This window comes from Sturnira hondurensis, unplaced genomic scaffold (genome assembly GCF_014824575.4).
Source record: "Sturnira hondurensis isolate 20B ecotype Veracruz unplaced genomic scaffold, ASM1482457v3 Scaffold0021354, whole genome shotgun sequence".
NCBI classification, from domain to species: domain Eukaryota; kingdom Metazoa; phylum Chordata; class Mammalia; order Chiroptera; family Phyllostomidae; genus Sturnira; species Sturnira hondurensis.
This window is the reverse complement of record NW_028093985.1, coordinates 13203557-13215799: the sequence shown is the minus strand read 5'-3', so window position 1 is coordinate 13215799 and position 12243 is coordinate 13203557. Positions and strand designations below refer to the sequence as shown.

General features: G+C 39.5%; 1 long non-coding RNA gene across 1 annotated transcript in view; it reads right to left on the bottom strand.

Annotated features, from left to right (window-relative positions):
- LOC118977322 (uncharacterized) overlaps nucleotides 1-5343 on the bottom strand; it is a 35347-nt gene extending 30004 nt beyond the window's left edge. The window contains exon 1 of the long non-coding RNA XR_005064497.1: nucleotides 5216-5343. This is a non-coding gene — a long non-coding RNA (uncharacterized LOC118977322). The remainder of the gene's footprint in view (nucleotides 1-5215) is intronic.
- Nucleotides 5344-12243: the final 6900 nt, after the last annotated feature.

The following is a 12243-nucleotide window of genomic DNA, read 5'->3' as shown; positions in this document are numbered from 1 at the left end:
GAACATTGCTGCTGCTACAGAGGGGGCTTGGGGGGAGCAGCAAGGGATGGGGGTCTGTCTGCAGCTGCCCCTCTCACACTTGAATAAAAGAACTTTTTTTCAGGGGTAGGGAAGCTGTGAATACCTTTCCCAATAAAAGATGAGGCATATTGAAAACTATATTAAATTACCCTGATTAACAATTTAGCCACGAACAGGGGAGCTTTGGGAGATCTCTATAGGCAGGACTGGGGGCTATTCATGCCAGCAGCTAAGAGGTCGAAAGGTTTCTGAAGTTCACAGGCTCAGAGCCTTTGTTATGCTAACAGACAATCTCAAATCAGCTGCCTAGTGGAGTGTGAAATATAAATGATTCCTTGAGAACTTCCAATAAGTTGTCACTCTTGCTCTCCAAATACCAGGACAGGCTGCTAATTTCTAGCAGGCCCTTTTGCAACATTGCTAGCCCTGAATGAATGCCTTTGTAGTTCAAAATAATCTTTTCAAGGGAGCTGTCCTATCATCATAGCCCAAATGCATCTTGGTTTTGACTATTAAATGAAAATCAGGGCTCAGCAGTGCTTGACTTTTCCAAGCGGCCGATGTTTGGGAAAGGTGGTGGCAGCTCTGTGCACAACAAGTTAGCACCCACTGCAGGAGGGCTAGGGCATTAATAACAGGCCTCTGCCCCAGGAGCTACCCTAACGTCACCCCCACTCCCTACCCGGGAACAATGCTCTGGGAGAGATTTACGTGGCTTCCCTCAGGCTGGACTACCTTCTTCTTTCAACCACATCAACATTTCTCTGATTTATGGGCCCTCTGTCCAAGAGGAGAGCCAGCTGACCTACTAGCATCTGACTGGTCACTTCGAAGCATCATCTTTGAAGAAGGACGTATTCATTCTTCAGGGCAAGTGAGGCCAAGGGGAAGAGGGCAAGGTGTATGTCCAGGCCATGACCTTAGTATCAGATGCCTGTGGATATTATTTTATGGTTTTCCCATAAGAGGGATACAAACATGGCTTATGATCTTGGGTGTGACCTTTGAGCATGTGCAGATGAGTGTTCGTGAAAAGGGGTCATAAAATCATGTCCAGTTTCAGCATGTCCAGAAAAAAGGGTCCTGGCTCTCTGAGTCGGAATCACAACGTTTTCAAATAAGGAAAACCACTTCCTGTTCCAAAAGCCAGGCAAGTTGGGAGAACGAGAATGAGAATCTGGCTGGGACAGTGTGCCCTAATTAAACATTCTAGTAGGAAAGAACAAAGCTAATTTAAACAAATAAAAGGAAAACAGGCAAAAGAAAGGCCAGAGACAAAAGGAAATTAGAAATCCATCTCTATCGGTCTTCACAAAGGAAAGAATAATAACTCAATTGTGGTAATTTGGGCCCTAAAATTTTTGATATTTCTGACTCTAATGTCCTCAGCCTCTTTGCTGAAATACAAAAAGGTCTGTGATATGACCAAAGTCTCTGCTTTTTTCAAATAGAGAAGTTTGATTTTTGGCAAGGAATAGGAAAGAGTTGAACGGATTATGTTTCTTAATATATTTTAGGGTAAGCTTATAAGCATATAAAAGCTATAGATTTTAATATACCCTTAGGTCACTTCAGCAAGATTGGAGATAGAGCTATGGAGAAAAACAAGGACCTTGATTTTTCTTCATCTTCATCATCCTCTAACTACAATTTAAAAGTATTACTAACTACAATGATTTTTAAAATATTACCTCAAAACTGTTTGAAGGAGTTTATTTTGATTGATATAAAACTGGTTTAAGTAAACACCTTTTCTGCCTGAAATATACTAAGACTGCCACTGTATTTTCCAAGATTAATTAAGTATAAATCAGAATGGCGGTGCACCTTGTACCAGTTTTGAAATCAGCGAGTTTACATGTTTAAATTTTGTTTTTAAAGCCATGATGCAACTGCAACTGTAAGAGACTCTGGAATCCCACTCAGAGAATTTAGCTGTCAGAATACGAGAGTATTTAGAAATTAGGTAATTATTTGTCTTTCAAATTCTTACTTGTTTCATTCAGTAAAACAATCTGCCAATATTGGCTAGAAACATAGTTCTGATTACGGACATTGAAGGAGTAAAAGTTTGTGGTTTCTTATGGCCAAGTACCAGAATTAGACAATAATTTCTTATCGATCCACTCACACCCTTTTCAGAGGGACTCAGGATTCTGCTTATCCTTTTTTCAGAGGTAGCAGAATGATTGGTCTCAAATGCACTTCTAATTACACCATCAGAAAAAAACAATCGTGCACACAGATGAAGGCGACATGGATAGCTAGAAGTTCAACGGATGTGACGCAACTTGCTTAAAATTAACTTCTCATCCCCTTTCCATTTTTAAAAATTTAATTAATATTAAACCATAAGTAACTACACGTTATTGACACTCGCTGGACATTCAAAGGAGAAACACCTTCCCTGTGCTTCCAAATACTTATTTTACCACTTCCAAGTGTCCTCTCTCTTTCCAGTCTTTAACACATCAAAACAGGGAAGAAAGAGCTTTTGTGTTATAACTACAGAGAAAACATTTGAGAATGTGTCAGTGCTGTGAATACCAGCACCAGTTTGGGGGTTGGTTTGTTTTTCCCCCTGCCGTGGTATTTCTTTTCCCTTTGCTTTTGCAGTCTTTAAACTCTGGCCACTTTGAGAAAAGCAATGGTTGAAATGAAAAGTTAGGACAAGCTGCATTAAACCCCTGTGCTGCCGGAGTATGAGCATGATGAAAGCAGTGCTGGGCACTGCAGAGCCAGGGCAGCTCCACACAGAAAATTAAAATAAAATACAAAATAAAAGCTGGTCTTTTGTCCTTCCTCTTCACTACTTAAGATCCTAGGGGAAGGGAATTCCTGTTTACAAAAAACGAGTTTCCAGGATTGCCGTGTCTCCATAGTGGGTGTCTGGGTGTGTGTGTTTGTGTGTGCATGTGAGTGTGTGTTTGGGGAGAAAAGAAAGAATGGGGGAGGAGGAAGGGCAGATAACTTTACTGACATATTAATTCTTTAGATAGCAGTAAATGAATGGTCCAAATAGACATTTGTTTCCCTTAATAGGTTTTGTACAGGTCTCTTACAAGCTCTGGCATATGCTTCATTTATATGTATATTTATTTAGAAGGATAGAGAATAATAGGTGTAGTTTGTCTATAGTCGCAGTTATTATTTAAAGTCCAAAGGGTTACAACTTTTCTCTACTCCAAGCACGGATATAAAGGTCTCTTGTATATGCCTTCTGCATTATGTTGAAGGCCAATTAAAAATAAAGATAATATTCTAACTATTGAGCCCGAGGAGGAGAAAGAAGGAGGCTAAAAGGCAAAATGACTCCAAGATGGCTGCCTCTTCCTTCTTCACCCTCCTTCTGCCTGTTTTCCACATAGAAATTAATGTAATATTTTGTTTAGAAATCACACTGTAGGTCATTTGTAAATGAGGCAGCCCCGGAGGCACCCATATCTACCTAGAATACTCTCAGAATGCCATTGAGGTATGGAGAGAGATTAAAATGCAAACATTTAAATGTATTTAGATTTGTACATCGTGCCTGGACTCACACACATAAACTCTTAAATGTGTGAACAACACACGCAGCTGCACGTGGGATAAAAGATCAAAATTTCTCTTAATTCTTAGGACGGAAGGGCAAAGGAGGGCGCCAGGCCACCACCTTCCTCCCCAAAGGTTCAGAAAGATCCTGTTCATGGTCTGGATTCGATTTTTTAAAAAAGATATATCTTACTGATGACTATCTCATTAGGCGGACTTCTGAAGTCTGGGGAGACAAGATTTCCATAAATTATTTCTCTAACTCATCCCATGCTGGTACAAAATGAAAAGCTAAAATTGTTTTTATTTTTTGCATTTTTTCAAAAGAGAATAGCAAGCTAAACAGCTTCCTGACTAACACGTTAAAGATTATCACTAGCAATTACTGCTATTAATTATAATAAATATATATTCTCAATCATAAAATCCTACTATAAAGCTAAACTAAAATAATGTGAAGAATAAATAAAGGTATATTTGGGGCTTTATAACAGATTTATAGCAGGTGACTGTGTAGACTGGAGTGCACTAGGCATAGAACAAAGCAAATGGTTTAGTTCCTATAGGAAATATATTAAAAAGAAAAAACCCACAACCCTTTATCTAAAAGCCATCAGGGACAAGCACTCAATACAAGTTAACAAGCAGGAACTGATAAGATAACATTTATATGAGGTCAGAAGTCAAATGCCAGTCAAAGGCTTTTAACCTCTTGGGTCATAAACAGGAATAGTTAAAAGTGAGAGGTAGTTATTTATCGGATTTTAAGGGTACCTGATCATTGCCAGAGAATCCCCGATAATGAAACTAATTAGGATTTATAGAAAAAGAACTTTGTAGCTGTTCAAAGAAAATTAACCTACAAACCCATAATTCTTCAATTGTAGGGAGAAAAAACAAACAAACAAAAAATCCTCTTTTGAGTGGGGGGAATAAATACAGCAATTTAAACAAATTAAGTAACAAAAATCTCTCCCAGAAATAAAAATTTATAGCTAATGTACATATAGATTAATATATGGTAAATGATATATCTTGAAAATTCTGTGTTCACAATCTAACAACAAAAATAACCATCACACAATTTATTTCCAATTTTTGTTCTTTTTCTTTTACTCCCCTTCAAACCTCCTCAATCAGACAGAATACAACTCTGATATTACAATACTTCTTGCTCTGAAAATCCCATCATTTGTAAATTAAAATATACATATACGTATTCTAGTAGCAATTATTTTAAAGCATCAAACTATTTCAACCGCTTAATTAAATTTTTATCCTAATCTACCCAGAGAAACAGATGTCTCTTCTTTTATTTGCTGTCAGAATATTTTCTTTGTTTTGATTTTTGTCCTTTTTTTTGTCTTTTTTTAGGTGTAGACTCCAAACTCCCAGACAGTTCCTAGTCCCAGAGTCCATGCTGACTTATATTTTCAAAGCATACCATCCCCCTTTTTTTCTCTTTTGCAATAAAAGAAAGCAGATCTAGATATTCCTTTCTGGAGAGATAGAGGGATTGCTGTTAGGCCTGCTAAGGCCCACTGTTTCTTTAAACAGAGTCCACAATACACTAGGCGAACATTGTGGATTTAAAATGCTTTTAAATATTTATCAGAAGTATTTTATCATCATATTCAAATGACACCTGGAGTGCACTCACCTTTATTGACAAGCTCTGTTCTGAAAGTCCATTTGCTTCCTTAAAGCCCCCCAAGCAGAACAAGGACTACCCGTTTTCATTCAGTTAATGTTTAGTAAAAAACCAAGCAACCTTAATCAGCATGCTGATTGCATCGTCAACTAACAAATAATTTACTACTCTGAGCATTGCATTCCATTAAAAGCTCATTAAATTTTCTGTTCTCCAATGGGAGGTTTAGCTTTTGAACTGCATGCTTTTCCTTCGAATGATCATTTATTCAATTTTTGCAAAATGTTGTGGTTTTTTTCCTGAAGTATAGGTGAGCATTTCAATACCTATACACTGCAGACATATGGAAACACAGCCCAGAGTTTGAGAATGTGCCATTTGATTTATAAACTCTGTTTAATAAAAATTCAACATAATCTCGTGTACTTTTAGGAAATCCTAAAATCACTGAGTATATCTGTAGTTATGCCTGACCAAAACAAAGCCTCAGAAATGTGAATACATAATATAAAATGTCAAATCCCTTTTTTAAAGCTTAAATTTTCCTTTTTCACATATTGTAGCTATTGTTATTTTTATTATTTTTATCCTTGTAAACAGCTATTTTCTCCTGATTAAAAAGGAGCCTGACACCACAAAACCTTTACCATATTTGATGCCAAAGTTAATATCTCAGTGTGGGAGGGGGGGCGGGGACTGGGCACTGGGGGTTGGTAGCCAGTTACCCAAAGAAATCTACATCACTTCCTGGAGTTTACAGATTTTTACAAACTCACAAGCCCCTGAATTATTTTCATGCCCAGACTGGTCTAGGAAAGAGTATTATTTTTAATTTAGGGAAATGTAGGAAAATATTGGCCCCCAAATTAATATGCATCTTTGGATTGCTAATTATGCTCATTGCAAATTTGGGTCATTTTGCATGAGTGACTCTAATGCAGGGCTGAGATTGCCATGCAGCGCAGTGGATTCCTGATTCCCCGTGCTAATCCTGAACTCCGTGATTGTGTCAGGTGCAGTTCTGTGTGCTCTAGCAGCTGGCTCATCCTCATCAATGCAAATAAGGCAACTCCTACAATCAGAGCCTCGCGAGTGTGAGGCCTGATTGCTGAGGGCAGGCTAAAGCACTACACAGACTCTCACTCTCAAATCACGCTAAGTGACAAGACAACTGCAATGTCCCTCCAGTTCAAAATCAACCTTTCGAAAACAAAACAAGAAGAAGAGGATGGCTACAAAGAAGAGAAAGCCCCAGTGTTTGGGAAATGGACTTGTTTAGATAGGCTTTATTTAGACACAAAGATAATGTAAAATGCATCTCAACAAATAATTCTCCAGCTCCTATTCTGTGCAAGGTACGTTGTTTCAAGGGCTGCAGGGGAGACAAAGGTGAGGGAGGGCAGTCCTCCTTTTGAGGACTACCATTTGACTACAGAAAATTATAAAGGTTAAGATGGTAGAATTATTATTATTTAGCACAGTCACCCAAATCTTAAATGAAACCATGAAACACATTTTTATGGGAATTATTTAGAAATGGCACTAGGATACACTCATTCAGAGCAAGAGCTTCTGGTTCAAATCCCAGCTTTGACATTTTCTTGCTCAAGATATTTCACCTTCCTACAACCTTAGTGCTGTTCCCTGCATGGTGACGACACAAGGCCCTGTCTCACAGGGATCCTGGAAGAGGGCAACTGAGGTTACACAGGTGACACACTTGCCACAGTGTTGGGCGCATGTTAAGTGCTGAATAATGTCAGCTGGGGTTCATATCATTTTCTCCTTAACAGATAAATGGGGGGAAGGAGGTGCACAGAAATAGCAATGTGCCACAGTTTGAGAGGCATTTATTTGATCTGTTTCTAAATTCCCATTTTACCTGTAGTATTTTCCCCATAGAAGGGAAAATACTGTGGACGTGAAAAAGCTCTGTATCTCTCAGTGGTGCCTGGACAACTCTGGCGACTTGGAACAGGAAGGAGAAAACAAGAAATCCCTGTGCTTTCCTTTTCTTCTCTCCCAAACACGTGTGCAGACTTCCCCTGTTTTTCAGTCCCACCCTCTTTATTTTACTGCCTAATCTATAAAGGAGGATTAACAGCAGCACGCTGCTTTGGCATAGAGCAGATTCTGGGTGAGGACCTTTCGGTAGAGTTTAATGAATACAATTTGCTAGGGCTGTGAGTGCATATTTTTAGCTACATGCTGGGCTCTAGCGTTGGCTCTTGAGACAGATGAACAGACCCTTTGATCAGACTTGGGTGTTGTTCCAAGAAACACCTTTTTTAAGAGAGTAGTTGGGAGGAAATGCCTTCTCTTTCTCTTATTCTGAATTTGCACTCTATAGATTTAGATTCCAGATAACGGGTCCCAATAATTCACATCACAGCACTGCATGCGCTACATACACCATTGTGAGGTGCAAAGGTACTCCTGGGTAGCATCGGATCAACTTTCTCACTTAAGACGAGGGCTGGTGCTCAGGTGGGAGGTTGCCAACCTTGTCCCTCGGAGAACAAGCCAGAGGTAGTTAACCTTCCTGGGGGAGGCTTGGCCTAGGCAACATCATAGACACCATATCCCCCCTGGAGTTATCAAACAATGAAACTGCTTCCTTTGCCAAACACAAAGAATGGTCTGCAGTAGGATATTAGCAAACAGGAGACTACATAAAGAAGACAGGGAGGGACGGAGGGAGGAAGGGCATGAGAAGGAAGAAAAGAAGGAAGGATGGAAGGAAGAAAATTATAGCAAAGAAAAAGCATAAAATAAGATCTCTTTTCTGCTGGAGTTTGCCAGGGAGAGGACAACCACACATTCTTGTCTTGATTTTAGCAGGGCCATGGCAAGGACGGGGAGGTGAAGAAGACGGGGCTTTTACATATTACAGCCAGGGTGCAGATGAGGTGCCAAGTCTTGTGGAAATAGGTGCAACTTTAAGGCCTTGGCATTGGGAGAGGGTGAGCAAGATGGTGAGTGATTTGATCTCTTCTATTCCTGTTCAGGACCCTCTCCTTCCCTTTCTAATAGGATTAACAGATATTTTCCTAAGCAGAAATCAAAATGTGTCAAATCATCTGAGACAGTCAATTTGTTCACAATGCCCACATTCTTGCATTATGGATGCAGCACTATTCAAAAACAGTTTCATTTCAGGAGATACAATGCAGTGGAGAGGTAAACATTTATCTTCATAATCTTACACTCCTTTCAGACTGCTTAATTTTTCCCGGTGATTTTCCCCTCCTCTTTCACTCCACCCCCAAGCTCAGCTTCAAAACATCTAGCACAAAAAAGACATGACTTCCCCAGAGGATTCGGGTCTCAGTGATCCTGATGATGCAATGTGTGCTCTCCATTATTCCTGGGAGCTCCCTGGATATGTTCTGCGTCCTGGCTCACAGCTTCCGCTGTTCTGTTGCATCACTTACAAATCCTCCTGCAACACCTGCACAGGCTACCTCCACCCCTTCCTCCCACCTCATCCCGAGTTACCGGGACTCCTTCCCATCCCACCCCACTCCACCCCCACTCTTTTCTTTTATTGTTATTATTGCTATTACCATTCTCTCCACCAGCACAGCCCTCTGCAGCTTCTCCTTAGGGAGGCATTAAGTTGCCTTCCTTTGTGCTACCTTAAAACTGCTTGTCCTCCTGCAGCTCCCTTTGAACACAAGGACCAGTGTCATCTTTGGAACAATGAATGCAAGTAGTTACAGTGGGAATCCAACTTTGCATTGTTGGCATTCCTGAAAATCTCCTGCATTTTCAGTCCCCCCTCCTCCAGTCTTCTCATTAAGACCCCATAAGATAGCAGCAATTAGAAGCTCTGAAATGAATAGAAACAATAGCTACTGGTATGATTTATTCTTAAGATTTGAATAATAGACATTTAGGAAGCAGAATAAAGTCTCCATCTTTTTTTCTCTTTTTCTTACCATCTGTGTATTCAGTATACAGGTAGAGATAGTTTCTTTTTTTTTTAAGTGAGTTGCTGACAGTATTTTGTTATAATGTATTTTCTATTGATACATTTTAAGTGTCTATTTAACCATAATGTTCTCTGTGATCGTAGTGTCAAAATATAATGAATCGGCCTATTCTACCCAGAAAGCCCTACCATTTCCCCTTCCCACCTGTTAAAATCTCACCCATTCTGCAGGATCCAGCTCACACTTTATCTCCACCAGGAAACTGTCCTAGGTCCTCCCTGGAGAATTCTTCTCCCTCCCTTGTGGCTCCTATTGCAGGTGTTGATGTCTCTGCTCTGATTGGAGCTGGATTTTTAAATCTAGTTATTGTCGATGTTGGTCTTCACAGCTACGCGCGGAAGCTTGGAGGACAAAAAACTTAATGTCTTCCTTTCTGGACCCTCTGCTACTCTCAGGAGAGTGCCCGGCGGAGCAGTAATGCAAATAAAATAACTTTTCAGGGTTGGACAAGCGACAGAGCTGTGCTTGGAAACAGGTCAATGGGCAGAGAGGCTCTGTGACCTGAGGATGAAGCATGGATGGCCAGCTGGCCCTCTTCAGGGCCAGGGAAAAGTCTACCAGGTCCTCCTTGGGGCCCCTCTGGATTGGGGGGACATCAAGTCACTGCTGCCCACGTCTCCCACCCCATTTTCACTTCTATTTCACAATGATTTTGAGACTTCCCTGCATTAGAATTTTTAATATTTTTTCATCTACATGCTCATCTTTAGTAAATACATAACTAGATGGATTGTGAAGTGAGGGAATTAAAAAGTGCTATCTTATATCGGAATGAATAAATCATTTATATTAGCTCTTCTGTTTCTAGGCTGGTCTGGAATTGGCAACAAATACCAAGCCATCAGTACTCTCTGACATGGAGTATTCATTTATCTGTTGTTGTTTTTTTTTAATGCTCTGACAAGTTGTTTACTGTGAGCCAAATGTCAATTAGCATTGGCCTAAAAAGGAGTTGCTGAGTTACACGCGTTTGTGTTTAGCTTCCCAATAATCCTGACTTTTTTGGCTTTTATTTGCACAAGATATTTATCTTCAAAGACTCGCCATCAGCACCATCACAAAAAAAATCCTATTTAATAATTTAACATTTTCTTAAAACCACACCTTGTTGGCAACCCTATCATTTCAGCATTAAAGTTTTTCTCCTGATAAGGCAAATGACACTTTAGCCTTAGTTAATGTGAAACAGGAAGATGTTAATCTCATTTTCAACATGTCAGCCGTTCCAGGTAGGGTATTAATACGCAAGGTCCCCTGCTGGCAGACTCAACAGAATCCTTCTGGCTGTGAAGTGAGGTCCAAACCTGGTAATTTTTGCTTTCCTTTATTGTATGTTCTCAGGTCTGCTTCGTTCCTTGAAAAAGATATATCAGTAGCTAAATGCATATAAAGAAACAAAGAGATGTTTGCAAACCATTGACTTAACTCTGTACTCAGACACTTGATAGGTTTGCTTTAAATGCTCACACACTGCAAACATTTGGGTATGTTTCATAATAAGTAGCAACAAGGTAAAGCATGTTTAAAAAACACTCTGAGTGTTTTTTAACACTATAATTCTGCATCAGAGTGCTCCAATCCAATGTCACCATTTACTTTATTCAATTTCCTTTATTTAAAACAATAATTGTAAAGAATCAAACAAAGAAAATTATGAACTATGTTGCATGCAGTGTTACAGCATTCCACATCCCACAAGAAAAATTTATATTCTTGAAGTAATGTGAGAGTCAAACTTTTTATTTTTATTTTCTTTAGGGTAGAGAGATGAAAGAAAACAAGGTTTTTGTGGTATTACATTATGTGGACAGTATCAAGAAAATTTGTATCCTACAGAAATTTGTAGAAGTTTTGGGGATTTGTCCTACTTTATCCCAACAAACATTAAGGAGAGTTGCTGAAATATTTCAAAAGAGGTCAGAGCAAGCAAAAGCCAAATTAGTCACATAGTGAATATAAAGGATATTAAAATTAAGCTTTCTTATTTGTAAATATGATTAATAGTTTTTAAAGGAAATGTCATATGGTTCCAATTTGAGGAAAAATAGAATGGACATTTTAATCTTACATGAGAATAAGGTTTTATGTGGTTTTTAAAAATCATGGATAAATAAATTATAGATATTGATGAACTATTAGTTTATTTGAACTAAAAATACGACAGAAGCAGAAAGAATAAAATAGGATGCCAACGAAGGCAAATAAAGCCACGGTATTTATTCACTTGTCCTGGGGTGGACAAGTGAAAGGGCTGCAGCTTGGAAACAGGTGAAGAGTCAGGGACCCCAGGGGTGCACCACACCAGGGCTTTTGCTAAGCTGAGGAGGGATTGGAGAAGGGACAGCGTGATGGTGGCTCTTCAGAGGTTAATTTTTTAGCACATTCTCCCACTTGCTAGTCACTAGCATAGCTTGCTAGTTCTTGTGTTGCACCTGGGACAAGTGCTATCATTCCCACTTTACAGATGAAGAAACACAGTACAGAGAGACTGCAACTCTGAGTCAGGCAGGGCTGTGCAAGCCCCAGGCCTGTGATTCTTCTTCCTTTTTTGAGTTTAGGATGGGGACTTGAAAACTGTGAAGGGAAGGTAAGAAAGATGAACCAAAAAAATGTGAAACAAAGAAGGAAGAGTCACTGAGGAATTTCAAGCTGTCAAGTCTATCCAGAAAAAGAAGACAGGAAAAAAGTGAGATAAGATTTTTTTTCCTCTTATTCCTGTCCAAGTTAATAACATACAGTGCCTCTTTTTATTCATCTTCCATCTGTACATATTTTCCCACACACTGTTCTATAGTTAGATAATTCATTTCCTTGCCCACTGGGTCAATACTTTATCATGCTACCAGTCTCTTTTTCTAATAGCTTTTATACTCCTTGCCAGTGGAAGTGCACCCCCAGAAGAAGGGGATGACAAAAGGAAGGGGGTGGCCAGGAGAGGCCTGGTACGCGGGATCATTGCCAGAGCTGCATCCGGGTTGTTCCATTTCCTCAGCGGAAATTGTTATGCATCTCCCCTGAACCATGAGGCCATGTTAGATTCTG